The sequence below is a fragment of the Aquarana catesbeiana genome, linkage group LG01 (assembly GCF_042186555.1).
Source record: "Aquarana catesbeiana isolate 2022-GZ linkage group LG01, ASM4218655v1, whole genome shotgun sequence".
In the NCBI taxonomy this organism is placed as follows: Eukaryota; Metazoa; Chordata; class Amphibia; order Anura; family Ranidae; genus Aquarana; species Aquarana catesbeiana.
The window spans coordinates 525,670,199-525,686,191 of record NC_133324.1 but is presented as its reverse complement, the minus strand read 5'-3'; positions in this window follow the sequence as shown (position 1 = coordinate 525,686,191).

Genomic DNA, 15,993 nt, shown 5'->3' with positions numbered 1-15,993 from the left:
CTCTGTCAGAAGACATGAAGGAGTCAGCGTGGTTCACTGATGGTTCAGCCATAGTCACCTCGTCTGGACGTAAATGGACAGCAGCAGCCTACAACCCAAGTACAGACACAGTCCTGCAGGAGACCGGAATTGGAGGGTCCAGTCAGTATGCAGAGTTGAAAGCTGTGGTGATGACTCTTCAGGAGGATCCTTCTTCCCATGTCACTATCTACACTGACAGCTGGGCGGTTTTTAAAGGACTGACAACTTGGATGCCCATGTGGAAGTCCAATGAATGGATGATTCATGGAAAGGTGGTGTGGGGAGGCAAGGAAGTCTGGGACTACATCTGGAAGGAAACTCACTCCCTCACCATAAAAGTGGGGCATGTTGATGCACATGTGCCCCTAGTCCCAGACTTTGAGAACTATAACAGAGTTGCAGATGAAATCGCCAAAGTGAAGGCAGTTGTGCCAATTGATCCTGTCTTGATGAACTTGGCCAACTGGGCCCACAAGCAATCTGGACATTTGGGGCAGAAAGCAACATATGAATGGGCACAGCAGAGAGGATTGCCCATATCCATGGACATGATAAAGACTGTTATAAGGAACTGTACAGTGTGTGGAGAAGTGCGACAATAGCCATTGCAAAAGTACTCCACCGGGTCAATTAAGAGGGGTGAGAGGCCTGCAGAGATCTGGCAGATCGATTTCATCGGTCCCCTGCCCCGGGGAAATAATGGACTGAGATATTGTTGCACTGCAGTAGACACTTATTCAGGACTTATGCTTGTCCATCCCCTGCAAACGTGCAGATCAAGCCGCAAAGCTTCAATTGCTCCAGAAACTTGTCATTGCTTATGGTTGTCCCAAACAAGTCCAAAGTGATAACGGCACTTCACTGGATCAACAGTACAGCAGTGGGCCAAAGATTCTGGAGTGCGACAATGGCCATTGCAAAAGTACTCCACCGGGTCAATTAAGAGGGGTGAGAGGCCTGCACAGATCTGGCAGATCTATTTAATCGGCCCCCTGCCCCGGGGAAATAATGGACTGAGATATTGTAGCACTGCAGTGGACACCTATTCAGGACTTATGCTTGTCCATCGCCTGCAAACGTGCAGATCAAGCCGCAACGCTTCAACTGCTCCAGAAACTTATCGTTGCTTATGGTTCTCCCAAACAAGTCCAAAGTGATAACGGCACTTCACTGGATCAACAGTACAGCAGTGGGCCAAAGATTCTGGAGTGTACTGTTGTGCCACATCCCATACCATCCACAGGCAGCTGGTTTGATTGAAAGATACAACGGGCTATTAAAGGACCAGATACGCAAACTTACACCCACACATACATTAAGGGGGTGGGATCGGGTCCTCACACAGGCAGTCATGTTGTTAAATTCTAGGCCAATAGCCAAAAGCACACCATATGAGAGGATGGTAGGGGCTGGAGTGCAGAGTTCAGTATTTATGTAAGGTTCCTGAAAGAACAGGGCTTAACAGATACCATGTTACTGCTTCCCATGACATAGAAACCAAGAGTGATGTATCTGAAGCTGAAGCCTATCTAGGAATGAGAGGGAATCTGGCAGGAAGGTTTGAAGTTACATTTGCATTGACAGATGAGCTTCAAGACAGTGGCTGGGACTCTGACTGGTTAGTGGATACTTCTCAGCAAGAGTGGAAAGTGAGGCTACATAACAGCAAACCTTCCAAAATAAACAGCAGTGATCTTCTGGGAAATATCAGTATATTTCCTCTCCTCCCTATTGATGTTCTTTGGGAGGGTCAGAAGTGGGTACAGGCAGGGGGCAAAGTGTTAGTCAGATATCCAGGCAAGAAGCCATTTAGAGGAGGAGAGATTGTAGCTGAAGGGCTTGGATCTACTGTTTATGTATTATTAGAAGGAACAGATAATCCGCTTTGTTTTCCACTCCACAGGCTGTCTCCGATTTGATCCATAGGACATGATGGAAAGAATGACGGAAGATCGCAAGAGCTGTGGAGAGCAAGGCCTTTGATGAATTACAAGCCTGGACTTTAGAACTTTAGAATGGACTTTCTAATGAACTTTTTAGACACCTTCTCAATGACAGAAATATGGGAGGTGTTGCATTCAAGGAAAATGAATGTTTAAAATGAGTTTTTCATAATAATGAAGTGATTTTCTGTATGGAGTCTGAAAGGAAAAAAAAAATCTAGGGCAGAATGTGTCTTGCGTTTATTACAATATCATTTTTTTTTATTAATCAGACTTACAATACATGGGACATAACATTCAGGGGCGGATCCAGGGGGGGGCAACGGGGCAATTGCCACCCCCGAGAAATTTGTTGCGGGCCGGGCGGGCAGGTGAGAGAGCGGGCGGATGAGGGATCGGGCGGCTCCCCGAGCGGGTGCGGGAGCGGGCGGCTCCCCGAGCGGGTGCGGGAGCGGGCAGCTCCCCGAGCAGATGAGGGAGCGGGCGGCTCCCCGAGCGGGTGCGGGAGCGGGTGGCTCCCTGAGCGGATGAGTGAGCGGGCGGCTCCCCGAGCGGATGCGGGAACGGGCGGCTCCGCAGGAGGACCGGGCGGCTTGGGCGGGTGAGAGCAGGCTAGGTGGTGTGAGTGGGGGCGGCTGGCCAATCAGCGAGCCGGCGTGCAGGGGAGCAGAGAGATGACATCATCTCTCACTGCCCCGCATCCCTGCAGTAACTTCTGCCTTCAATGTACAGGCAGTGTGGGCAGCAGAGAGATTACATTATCTCTCTGCTGCCTGATCTGAAAGGAGGCAAGCAAAACACCACCTTAGCAGCTATGTGACAATACGCAATGTGTCAGGTGACGTGGCAAGTGACAATCCTCAGTGTGTGGCAAGTGACAATCTGCATCTGGTGGCAGGTGATGTGACAATCTGCAATGTGTGGCAGGTGACGTGGCAAGTGACAATGTGCAAGGTGTGGCAGGTGATGTGGCAAGTGACAATCCACATCTGGTGGCAGGTGACGTGGCAAGTGACAATCCGCAACATGTGGCAGGTGACAATCTGCATCTGGTGGCAGGCAAGTGACAATCCGCAATGTGTGGCAGGTGACGTGGCAAGTGACAATCAGCATCTAGTGGCAGGTGATGTGGCAAGTGACAATCCGCAATGTGTGGCCGGTGACGTGGCAAGTGACAATCTGCATCTGGTGGCAGGTGACGTGGCAAGTGACAATCCGCAATGTGTGGCCAGTAACGTGGCAAGTGACAATCTGCAACGTGTGGCAGGTGACGTGGCAAGTGATAATCCGCAATATGTGCCAGGCGACGGTGGCAAGTGACACACTCAGGGCTCCCACTGATTCTGCATTATGGTGAGTTGAACCATTAAATTTTATATTACAATATATTAATAGAAATAACAACCATGGTGCTGGGATAATTGAAGCGCCAACACCAGCCATTTCCTCGATAAATTGCCCACAAAAAAAGTATTTTCTGGCAGTGCCCCTCCCAAGACTAGACTCTGGATCCGCCCCTGATAACATTACACAATAGTAGTTGGTCATAGAGATATTGTCAGTTTTTTGGCTTGAGTAGATTTCTCAAATGCTGTTTTATACAATGGGGGTAAATATCATTGTTGTATTCAATTGACAGTTCAATTAACAGGCTATTGTCTCTATAGCTACAGTAAACAAGTAAGAAATGTACTCGTCTGAGGTTCTTTCAGCTCTCAAACTGAAAGAATGACTGTTAGATTACTGTCAGGTGTTGGCTTGATTAGACAATGGTACGAAGATACCATTTTTGTATTCAATTGACAGTTTGCAACAGTCCATTGTTTCTACAGCTACAGTAAACAGGTATGTTTTCTGTTGTTTGGTAACTATGGTAAACAGTCTGACACATAAAATGGGTGAGTAGGGACATACACACACACCGTCATGCTGTAACATCAAAAGCCACCCATGATAGAAGAACAGTGCCTGATGCTCCAGAAAAATCGTTGCCAATGGAGATCACGAACATACAGTAACAGAAGATAAGTAACCTTTAAGTGTATTTGTACTATTATAGACCATAGGCTGTTCAGTTTGCTAGGCATTTAGCTTGTTATAGATATCTGTCAGTCTTGTATTGTGTTCCTAATATTGTAATAGTTTTGTATGTACAGCATCTTTGTATAGTAAAAGCACATTTACACACTGCAGAAATCTTAGCCTCCTTGCTTATACCACAGAGTAACCTTGCTAGATAGACGCAAGCAAAACAGGGATTGGTGGGCATAGGTATGATGGGGCCTCCGAGCGCACCAAATACTCTGAGGCTGGTCGTGGCCGAGTCTAGAAGGAACAATGTCAGATTGTACTTCATTCAAAAGCAATTGATTGAAGAGCTTTTTGGGATGCCGTGAGAAAACATTTTTTGAATGCAGTGCTTCCCTATCACTGGAATGTATGACGTTACTTTCTGGAAGAAGGAAGATCTGCAGACATGTATGCTACGTAAGGGCGAGAAAGAGGGCGACAAAATGTTGGAAGGGATCACATTCCTGTCTAGTGATACAAAAGTGCGGGTCCGAATCACTGTGCATATGTACAATCCTTTTGTACAGGATGGGGAGATCGCTGCCTTTTTATCCAGGTACTGCGAGTCAGTTTCTGCGGGCATGAAACTGACGAATGTGCTAGGTACCTTTAATGGGCAGCGTAAATTCTGGGTGATTTTTAGGGCAGATCAGGAGGGTATAGGTGGCGTCAGGCACCCCCCTTAGTCCTTCTCCATTGAGAGGAACCGTGGCTACCTGTGGTACCTTGGCCAGCCCCTCTTCTGCAGACAGTGCTTCGCATTTGGGCACACCAAAGACCAGTGTGTTTTAAACAGGGTCACGGAGCCGGTCAGTGTCCGGAGAAGAAGAGCTGCCACATCTGCGGAAGTGGGATGCACCTTGCGAGACAGTGCCCGAAGGTAAACAGAACATCTGAGTCCACTCCAGTAGTTGTGGCGGAGAAAGCAGTGGAGGCGGAGGTGGTTGTGGGCAAAAAGGTGTTATCCTACGCGGATGTGGCCAGACTGGGTTCCGTACCGATTGCCACAGCAAACTCCGTGGAACAGGCCGTAGTGCTGCCGAGGAAGTGGTAGTGCGGGCTGATGTCTGCCCACCTATGGAGGGTGAGTCAGGTCCCTCCCCTGTTGATGCCGTGAGGGAGGAAGGGGCCTCTTCTGTACCGGAGAAGAGTGTCCCTGGGTGCCTCATGGCTTCCTGATGCCGCAAACCTATTGCGAAATGCGTAGAAGCTGCTGGGGACTTTCCTACCGCGTCCGATCATACGGGTGTGAAGCTTGGAACGCACACCGCTGTGAAGAGACACTAGGACAGATTGAGACTCCGCTCTCCACATACACTGCTGTATTAGCTTGGTGCCGGCTTAGGGGCACCTAAACATGTGAGTTTGACTATGTTTTTTACATTTTTTTAAATAAATGAGAGTCACATACTACACCATGATGGCTATCCACATGTTTTTGTGAGCACTATATAGAGCAAGAGACACTATTGTACTGCTTGAACAGGCTGCGATTGGACCCATCATAAACGGAGTGGTTATCCTAAATGAACCAAAGGCGCATATTCTTACCGTATCTGGTGAGTGGCCATTGCAACAGGTGGTGGTGAAATCACAATAAGTGGTGAATTTGGAACACTTTATATTGAAGAAAAACGTTATTACTGCACAGGAGTGATCACTCACTGAGGACATCTAGTGTACTGTGGTGCACATGTTGGGGACATATTTTTAAAAAAAAAATTTCTGCAAATTTTCTTTGCACTGTGCAGCACATATATACATTGATATGGGAATTCTATGAATGAAGTAATATTGGCACATTGTATGATTTCAGTTTTCAGTTTATTTCTCACTTATATATATAACTATATATTTTTTAATATTTTGTTAGCACTAGCACTTTATACAGTGATTGGTAACACTATAAGATATTTCACCTAGATACATTTTAATCAGAAATAATATAAGGGAAAGATAAGTTTTTTGATATAAAGCCAAAAAAAGAGAAGAATATCAATATACCAATATAGATTGGTGGTTATTATACACAAAAGTTAGCGCAATCCACTTTTTACTATAATTTTAGCAGTAGACCTCCTCTGTAACTCTAAAAAGGTAACCTGTAAAGGATTTTAAAGGCTTTTAAAAATGTATTTAGTTTGTCGCCGTTTGTGTGCAATTTTAAAGCATGTCGTGTTTGGTATACATGTACTCGGCATAAGATCATCTTATTTATTTCATCAAACATTTGGGAAATATAGTGTGTTTTAGTGCATTAAAACTTAAAAAAGTGTTTTTTTTTCCAAAAAAAATTGTGTTTGAAAAATCGCTGCGCAAATACTGTGTGAAAAAAAAATTGCAACACCCACCATTTTAATCTGTAGGGCCTTTGCTTTAAAAAAATATATAAGGTTTGGGGGTTCAAAGTAATTTTCTAGCAAAAAAATTATATATTTTTTTTTTTCATGTAAACAAAGTGTCAGAAAGGGCTCTCTTCAAGTGGTTAAAGAGTGGGTGATGTGTGACATAAGCTTATAATGTTGTGCATAAAATGCCAGGACAGTTCAAACTCCCCCCCAAATGACCCCTTTTTGGAAATTAGACACCCCAAGCTATTTGCTGATAGGCATGTTGCTCAAACATGCCATGGGCATATGTGGAATTACACCCCAAAATACATTCTGCTGCTTCTCCTGAGTATGGGGATACCACGTGTGAGACGTTTTGGGAGCCTAGCCGTGTACAGGACCCCGAAAACCAATCACCACCAGGCTTTCTAAGGGTGTAAAATGGTGATTTAACTTCCTCAATACCTATCACAGTTTCGGAGGCCATGAAATGTCAAGATAGCACAAACCCCCCCAAATGACCCCATTTTGGAAAGTAGACACCCCAAGTTATTTTCTAAGAGGCATGGTGAGTATTTTGCAGCTCTCATTTGTTTTTGAAAATTTAGAAAGAAAATAAAAATGTATTTATTTTTTCTTTTTTCAATTTTTTTTGACAAAAAGCGAGATCTGCAAAATACTCAACATGCCTCTCAGCAAATAGCTTGGCGTGTCTACTTTCCAAAATGGGGTCATGGAGTCAAATGGGGTCATGGAGTCAAATGGGGGCCTCCGAAACTGTGATAGGTAGTGAGGAAGTTAAATCACCATTTTACCCCCTTAGAAAGCCTGAAGGTGGTGATTGGTTTTGGGGGTCCTCTACACATGGCTAGGCTCCCAAAAAGTCTCACACATGTGGTATCCCCGTACTCAGGAGAAGCAGCAGAATGTATTTTGGGGTGTAATTTCACATATGCCCATGGCATGTTTGAGCAATATATCATTTAGTGACAACTTTGGGCAAACAAAAAAAAAATGTTTGTCATTTTCCTGCAACTTGGGGCAAAAAATAAATTATTCAATGGATGCAACATGCCTCTCAGCAAATAGCTTGGGGTGTCTACTTTCCAAAATGGGGTAATTTGGGGAGCTTTGTTTTGGTGGTATTTAATCACTGCTGGGTTTTTTATTTTTTGCACTATAGATGAAAAAAGACAGAAAATTCTGTAAAAAAAATAAATTTTTCTTTGTTTCTGTTATAAAATTTAGCAAATTTGTAATTTTTCATAAAAAATGTTGGCCAAATTTTATACTGCTACACATTTTTGGTAAAAATAATCCAAATCGGTGTACTGGTATATTATTTGGTCTGTGTGAAAGTTATAGAGTCTACAAGCTATGGTGCCAATCACTGAAAATTGATCACACCTGAAGTACTGACAGCCTAGCTCAGTTCTTGAACCCTAATAAGCTAGGACAGTACAAATACCCCCCAAATGACCCCTTTTTGGAAAGTAGACATTTAAAGGTAGAAAGAGGCATGGTGAGTTTTTTGAAGTTGTAATTTTTTCCCACAATTTTTTGCAAAATCAAGATTTTTTTTTTCTTTTTTCACAAAAGTGTCATATTATCAGGTTATTTCTCACACAAAGCATATGCATACCACAAATTACACCCCAAAATACATTCTACTACTCCTCCTGAGTAGGGATGAGCTCGATGTTCGGGGCGAACATGAGTTTGACTCGAACATCGGGTGTTCGCCGAAGAACGAACATTATGGGGCGTTCGCGGGAAATTTGAGCGCCCGCGGAACGCCCCATAATGCACTGGGAGATCACAGTGCGTTGCTGTATGATGATTGGCCAAAGCATGCACCTGACCTGCATGCTTTGCCCAATCCCAGTGCCCTCTGCTAAGAGAGCCATAATTGGCCAAAGGCAGGGTGCCTTTGGCCAATTATGGCTGATCTCTATTATTTGTACAGTTCCTGACCGTGTCCTGTCCGCTTAGAAGGTCGGTTCTGCACCCGACCCGCCCTGGTAACGTTCTCTGTCCTCATCACACTGGCGGTGCGGAGGACGAAACGGTGACAAGCCAATGAAAAAAGTAGTGAACCCGTGCAGTGGAGATGGTAAAGATGTGGTTGCAAATAATTTGGAACTGCTGCCACCCAACATGCAGTCACCATAAATGGGGACAGCTAGATTGATTAATTTAGTAGAAGGGTATGGCGCTGTTCCTCTATCAAACTTGTGATTTCCTATATATGTGCTATATAATTCATAAAATAAAATAAAAACGTGAAAAAATCAAAAACCATGCATAGTGCTGCTGTATATTTCATATGTGTTAAGTAGCACCTTGTGTATGGATGTGCATACCAGTGTGGAAGAAGTGGTGAAGGGTGGGGGGGAAAGGGAGGGGGGAAGGGGGGGGAAGGGGGGGGGTGGTTGAAAGACCAAAGTAAATGGGAATAATCCACTGTATATCCAAAGTCAGACTAATAAAGTGCACTTGTGCAACTAAAGTTATATAAAAGTCCTTATTTGCACAATAAATTGGTACATGTGATGTTCGTGTTTATAATCCTTCTGCTGATAAAATCCCGTGCTCTAAATGTGCAGCCACTCACCAGCTCACTTCACCCCTGCTGGGGTATCAGGCAGTCACAGTCTAAGCCACTGTGCGGCAATCTCTGGCAGTCTCAGGATCGCAGTGTGTCATATAAAAAGAGAAGGGGTGCCCATAGTGTAAGATCGTTTAAAAAAGTTTATTTAAAACAAGTAGAGAGGTACTCACAATTTAAAAGCATGTAGCAGGCAAAAAAAGACAAAATTCTCGGTTAACCATCAGCTGTTCAGAGTTGTTTGGGAAGCACAGATTAGGCCACGCCCTACGCGTTTCGTCATCGGACGTCTACGGGAGCGTGACCTGTGCTGTGCCTCCCACCTTTATATAGCGTGCGGTGTCCCCTAATTAATTGTTTGATTAACATCCATTTTGCCTGTGTTTTCGCGGACCGGAGACTGTCCGCGGCCATTTTGTCTGTGATAATGCAGACCGAAGCCTAATTTCCTCTGTATGGGAGAATGTAAAAACATCGGCGGCCATTTTCCCTGTGTTTCTATGGGCCGGGTCCTTCTCGCGGCCATCTTGCCTGAGATTATGCAGACCGAAGCCTATTTTCCCATGTGTTCCGCCCTTACATGCATAACCTCAGCGACGCTGGCGGCCATTTTACCTATGGTTCTATGGACATAGAAGACAACAGTGTTGTATACCTAGTGATCGGTATATATTTGATTAACTCAAAAGTGACACTATCCCAATAATGACGTTTCTTATCCCGGTGTCACCCCTGTTCCCTATCTAGGTATAGTTGTTTTAAATTGGGTGTTATATGGTCGGAGATCCCGCATGTTATAACCAGGTGATTCGCTATAGATTTCAGCAATTCTACATAGCTTACAGCTTATATATATCAGCACTCTTAAACTACAACAGCATGTTTAAAATATATATAACCTTCTGTAAGGGAACTAAAAAGATAAAAATAAAACAGCATGCATAGATATATGTATATGGAGAAAGATAAGACAAAAAACATATGCATATGCAGATAAAAATATTATACTATTACACATTAAATGTATATATCAAGATATGTAAAATAATACCCACATACAAAGTATGCACATGTATGTATACAAGGGTATAGAGGAAAGAGGGGAAGATTCTTTTTAAAATATTGTAAGGAACGATGATTACTTGTAAACCTCCCTTAATCATAGTCATATGTATATATGTACAACTAATGAACTGCCAATCTATATGTATTCACTATGTATCCATTTATTGCAGATGTTACAGGTCACTGCGTCTGTGTGTGTTCCAAAAGGGGGGTATTAGATGTATATGGTACAGCCCTCCTACTTAGGGTGTATATTTATCTTTATATGCCTTAGGTGTATATTAGACCTATGTCAAAAATGTTTAGAATATTTAAAATAAAAAAGATGCATTTTGGTTGCAATTCATAGAGTCTAAGTGAAGGATTCATATCCCATGTTTGTGAACCTGTGTATCCATGTTCTTCCATATTCCAGATGTGTTTCAAGGAGGTATCTAAAGGGAACTCGTTTATAGTGTGTGGTTCATACGTGATTCGATTAAATACGTGATTCGAAGGGGTCCTTTTTTAAGGTGTAGATGGAACCTTATTCAGCTGTAAGTAATAGAACGGGGGTTAAAGTCCATACTCCTCCTGTTGGACTTTTCTGGTATATATGGGTATTTGTCAGTGATGATTCACAAGGGAACTTGAAAACAGTTGGAATAGGGATTCAGAAATTAGAGGTACGTGTATGGTATATTATAGTTTCCACGGGGTATTGGCGTGCCCAGATTCGTTACATTCAGATAATCGCATTTTTAAGAGTGGAGAGATGCCCTGAGGTGATGTTTATGTCATTCTTGCTTGTGTGTTCTTATGTTATGTATCATATTAGAGTGTTGTGTTAGCCACTGGTGTTATTTGGGGTCAGATATGTTGGTAGTGCGGACCCCCTCACTGTTAGTGATAGTATCAGAAATTAGTTAGGAAGCAGTTTAGATCGAGGTCTATGTTCATTCCCATAGGCTGTAGGGTATCCAACAAAAATATCCACTTGGTTTCATTTTGTGAAACCTTGGTTTTTTTATTTTCGCCCCTCCAGTGGCCCTTAATCTTATCAATTGCATAGAATGTCATACATGTTGGGTCCCTGTTGTGATGGTCTCTAAAATGCCTAGAGACACTATGTTTATTGAACCCATTTTTGATGTTTTTAATATGTTCTCTAATCCTGACATGTAACTGTCTAGTTGTTCTTCCCACATACTGCTTCCGACATGGGCACTCTAATACGTAGGTAACATGAGTATTGTGGCAAGTGATGAGTTCTCGAATGGTAAATTCCCTTCCATTGGCTACCGACCTAAAATTAGTTATTTTCCTGTTGGTTTTCTTGCTAGTTCTGCATGGCAGACATTTCCCACATTTATAGAACCCTTTTAGATGATTTCCTATTTTTATCTGTCTAGGAGGGTCTAATGCATTGTGTACCAACTTGTTCCTCAGGGTTGGTGCCTTTTTATAGATGAAGGTGGGTTTCTTTGGTAATATGGAATTTAATACTTTATCCGATTGTAGGATAGGCCAATGTTTTTTTATTATGGTTTCCATATTTTTGTATTGCCTGTTGTACCCCGTTAGAAAGGCTACATCCATTTTATTATTCGTTACTCTTCTTTGTTGGTTTCCTGTTTCTTCTATAAGCTTATTCCTATCCATGTTCCCGACTTTCCATTTTAATGTCAATAAGTCCTTCCTTCTGTATCCTTTTTCTATGAACCTATTTATTAGAATATCTGTTTGTTTTTCATATTCGTGTTTACTGGAACAATTCCTGTGTAGTCGCATGAACTGTCCTTTGGGTATGTTTCCTAACCACCGTGGGTGATGGCAACTGCTAGTGGGGATGTACCCATTTCTGTCTGTGGCCTTGAAGTGACAAGCCAATAACCCCGCTGGGGCTCCATGAACAACTTCCACCAGTAGTGAGATGGTACATTCCGCAGAACTTCCTGTTTACTTCCGCCTCTGCACTCTGGGTCTGGAGGAATAGGACAGCATGACATCCACTGCGAAGAGGAGAGCTGTGGTGGAAAATGAGGAGATGGAGGATGAAATGGGAGGTGGAGGAGAAGAGGAGGACTCTGATCTCAGTGAGGATGAGGAGTCTGAGGAGGACGATGATATGGATGAGGTGAGCTGGTGTGGACTACAAGGCTCAGCATGTCCTGGAATGGTGTGATGGCACTTGTAATCCTTCATAGTGTTCCTGCCTGGCCTGGTCAGTGTGTTGATATTGGTGTGGATGCGATTGTACAATGGCAGCCTGTGGATGAGGTGAGCCTATGGATGTGACTGCTGATATCTATATATTACTAGGAGAAGTCTGTGATCCTTAGAGTGGGGGGGGGGGGGATTAGGCAGTGTGTGGCTGCATTCTGTGGAGAGCAAGGCCTTTTATGAATTACAAGCCTGGACTTTCTAAAGAACTTTAGAATGGACTTTCTAATGAACTTTTTAGACACCTTCTCAATGACAGAAATGTGGGAGGTGTTGCATTCAAGGAAAATGAATGTTTAAAATGAGTTTTTCATAATAATGAAGTGATTTTCTGTATGGAGTCTGAAAGGAAAAAAAAAATCTAGGGCAGAATGTGTCTTGCGTTTGTTACAATATGATTTTTTTTTAATTAATCAGACTTACGATACATGGGACATAACATTACACAATAGTAGTTGGTCATAGAGATATTGTCAGTTTTTTGGCTTGAGTAGATTTCTCAAATGCTGTTTTATACAATGGGGGTAAATATCATTGTTGTATTCAATTGACAGTTCAATTAACAGGCTATTGTCTCTATAGCTACAGTAAACAAGTAAGAAATTTACTCGTCTGAGGTTCTTTCAGCTCTCAAACTGAAAGAATGACTGTTAGATTACTGTCAGGTGTTGGCTTGATTAGACAATGGTACGAAGATACCATTTTTGTATTCAATTGACAGTTTGCAACAGTCCATTGTTTCTACAGCTACAGTAAACAGGTATGTTTTCTGTTGTTTGGTAACTATGGTAAACAGCTTGACACATAAAATGGGTGAGTAGGGACACACACACACACCGTCATGCTGTAACATCAAAAGCCACCCATGATAGAAGAACAGTTCCTGATGCTCCAGAAAAATCGTTGCCAATGGAGATCACGAACATACATTAACAGAAGATAAGTAACCTTTAAGTGTATTTGTACTATTATAGACCATAGGCTGTTCAGTTTGCTAGGCATTTAGCTTGTTATAGATATCTGTCAGTCTTGTATTGTGTTCCTAATATTGTAATAGTTTTGTATGTACAGCATCTTTGTATAGTAGAAGCACATTTACACACTGCAGAAATCTTAGCCTCCTTGCTTATACCACAGAGTAACCTTGCTAGATAGACGCAAGCAAAACAGGGATTGGTGGGCATAGGTATGATAGGGCCTCCGAGCGCACCAAATACTTTGAGGCTGGTCGTGGCCGAGTCTAGAAGGAACGATGTCGGATTGTACTTCATTCAAAAGCAATTGATTGAAGAGCTTTTTGGGATGCTGTGAGAAACCATTTTTTGCATGCAGTGCTTCCCTATCACTGGAATGTATGACGTTACTTTCTGGAAGAATGAAGATCTGCAGACATGTATGCTACGTAAGGGCGAGAAAGAGGGTGACAAAATGTTGGAAGGGATCACATTCCTGTCTAGTGATACAAAAGTGCGGGTCCCCATCACTGTGCATATGTACAATCCTTTTGTACAGGATGGGGAGATCGCTGCCTTTTTATCCAGGTACTCCAGGTATTTTCTAAGAGGCATGGTGAGTATTTTGCAGCTCTCATTTGTTTTTGAAAATTTAGAAAGAAAATAAAAATGTGTTTATTTTTTCTTTTTTCAATTTTTTTGGACAAAAAGCGAGATCTGCAAAATACTCAACATGCCTCTCTTCAAATAGCTTGGGGTGTCTACTTTCCAAAATGGGGTCATGGAGTCAAATGGGGTCATGGAGTCAAATGGGGGCCTCCGAAACTGTGATAGGTAGTGAGGAAGTTAAATCACCATTTTACCCCCTTAGAAAGCCTGAAGGTGGTGATTGGTTTTGGGGGTCCTCTACACATGGCTAGGCTCCCTAAAAGTTTCACACATGTGGTATCCCCGTACTCAGGAGAAGCAGCAGAATGTATTTTGGGTTGTAATTTCACATATGCCCATGGCATGTTTGAGCAATATATCATTTAGTGACAACTTTGTGCAAACAAAAAAAAAAGTTTGTCATTTTCCTGCAACTTGAGGCAAAAAATAAAATATTCAATGGATGCAACATGCCTCTCAGCAAATAGCTTGGGGTGTCTACTTTCCAAAATGGGGTCATTTGGGGAGCTTTGTTTTGGTGGTATTTAATCACTGCTGGGTTTTTTATTTTTTGCACTATAGATGAAAAAAGACAGAAAATTAAGCAAATTTGTAATTTTTTATAAAAAATGTTGGCCAAATTTTATACTGCTACACATCTTTGGTAAAAATAATCCAAATCGGTGTACTGGTATATTATTTGGTCTGTGTGAAAGTTATAGAGTCTACAAGCTATGGTGCCAATCACTGAAAATTGATCACACCTGAAGTACTGACAGCCTAGCTCAGTTCTTGAGACCCTAATAAGCTAGGACAGTACAAATACCCCCCAAATGACCCCTTTTTGGAAAGTAGACATTCAAAGGTAGAAAGAGGCATGGTGAGTTTTTTGAAGTTGTAATTTTTTCCCACAATTTTTTGCAAAATCAAGATTTTTTTTTTCTTTTTTCACAAAAGTGTCATATTATCAGGTTATTTCTCACACACAGCATATGCATACCACAAATTACACCCCAAAATACATTCTACTACTCCTCCTGAGTAGGGATGAGCTCGATGTTCGGGGCGAACATGAGTTTGACTCGAACATCGGGTGTTCGCCGAAGAACGAACATTATGGGGCGCTCGCGGGAAATTTGAGCGCCCGCGTAACGCTCCATAATGCACTGGGAGATCGCAGTGCGTTGCTGTATGATGATTGGCCAAAGCATGCACCTGACCTGCATGCTTTGCCCAATCCCAGTGCCCTCTGCTAAGAGAGCCATAATTGGCCAAAGGCAGGGTGCCTTTGGCCAATTATGGCTGATCTCTATTATTTGTACAGTTCCTGACCGTGTCCTGTCCGCTTAGAAGGTCGGTTCTGCACCCGACCTGCCCCGGTAACGTTCTCTGTCCTCATCACACTGGCAGTGCGGAGGACGAAAGGGTGACAAGCCAATAACCCCACCCGGGCTCCATGAACACCTCCCACCAGTAGTGAGATGGTACATTCCGCGGAACTTCCTGTTTACTTCCGCCTCTGCACTCTGGGTCTGGAGGAATAGGACAGCATGACATCCACTGCGAAGAGGAGAGCTGTGGTGGAAAATGAGGAGATGGAGGATGAAATGGGAGGTGAAGGAGAAGAGGAGGACTCTGATCTCAGTGAGGATGAGGAGTCTGAGGAGGACGATGATATGGATGAGGTGAGCCGGTGTGGACTACAAGGCTCAGCATGTCCTGGAATGGTGTGATGGCACTTGTAATCCTTCATAGTGTTCCTGCCTGGCCTGGTCAGTGTGTTGATATTGGTGTAGATGCGATTGTACAATGTCAGCCTGTGGATGAGGTGAGCCTATGGATGTGACTGCTGATATCTATATATTACTAGGAGAAGTCTGTGATCCTTAGAGTGGGGGGGGAATTAGGCAGTGTGTGGCTGCATTCTTTAGAGTGGAGTGTAGAAAATACAGTTCATATTTCACAAGCTTAGTGTGCAGAGTTGCTAACTGCCAGTAAAAGTACTGACAGTTTGTAAAAATCAGTGATTTTTTTTTTTTTTTTTACAACTGCCAGTAAATATCAGGGGCTGATAATTCCATGCCGTGTTGACTTTTTTTAAGTGTAAATCAAGCAAATTACTTTGTTCTAGGTATTGTCATTGTTTCCATATC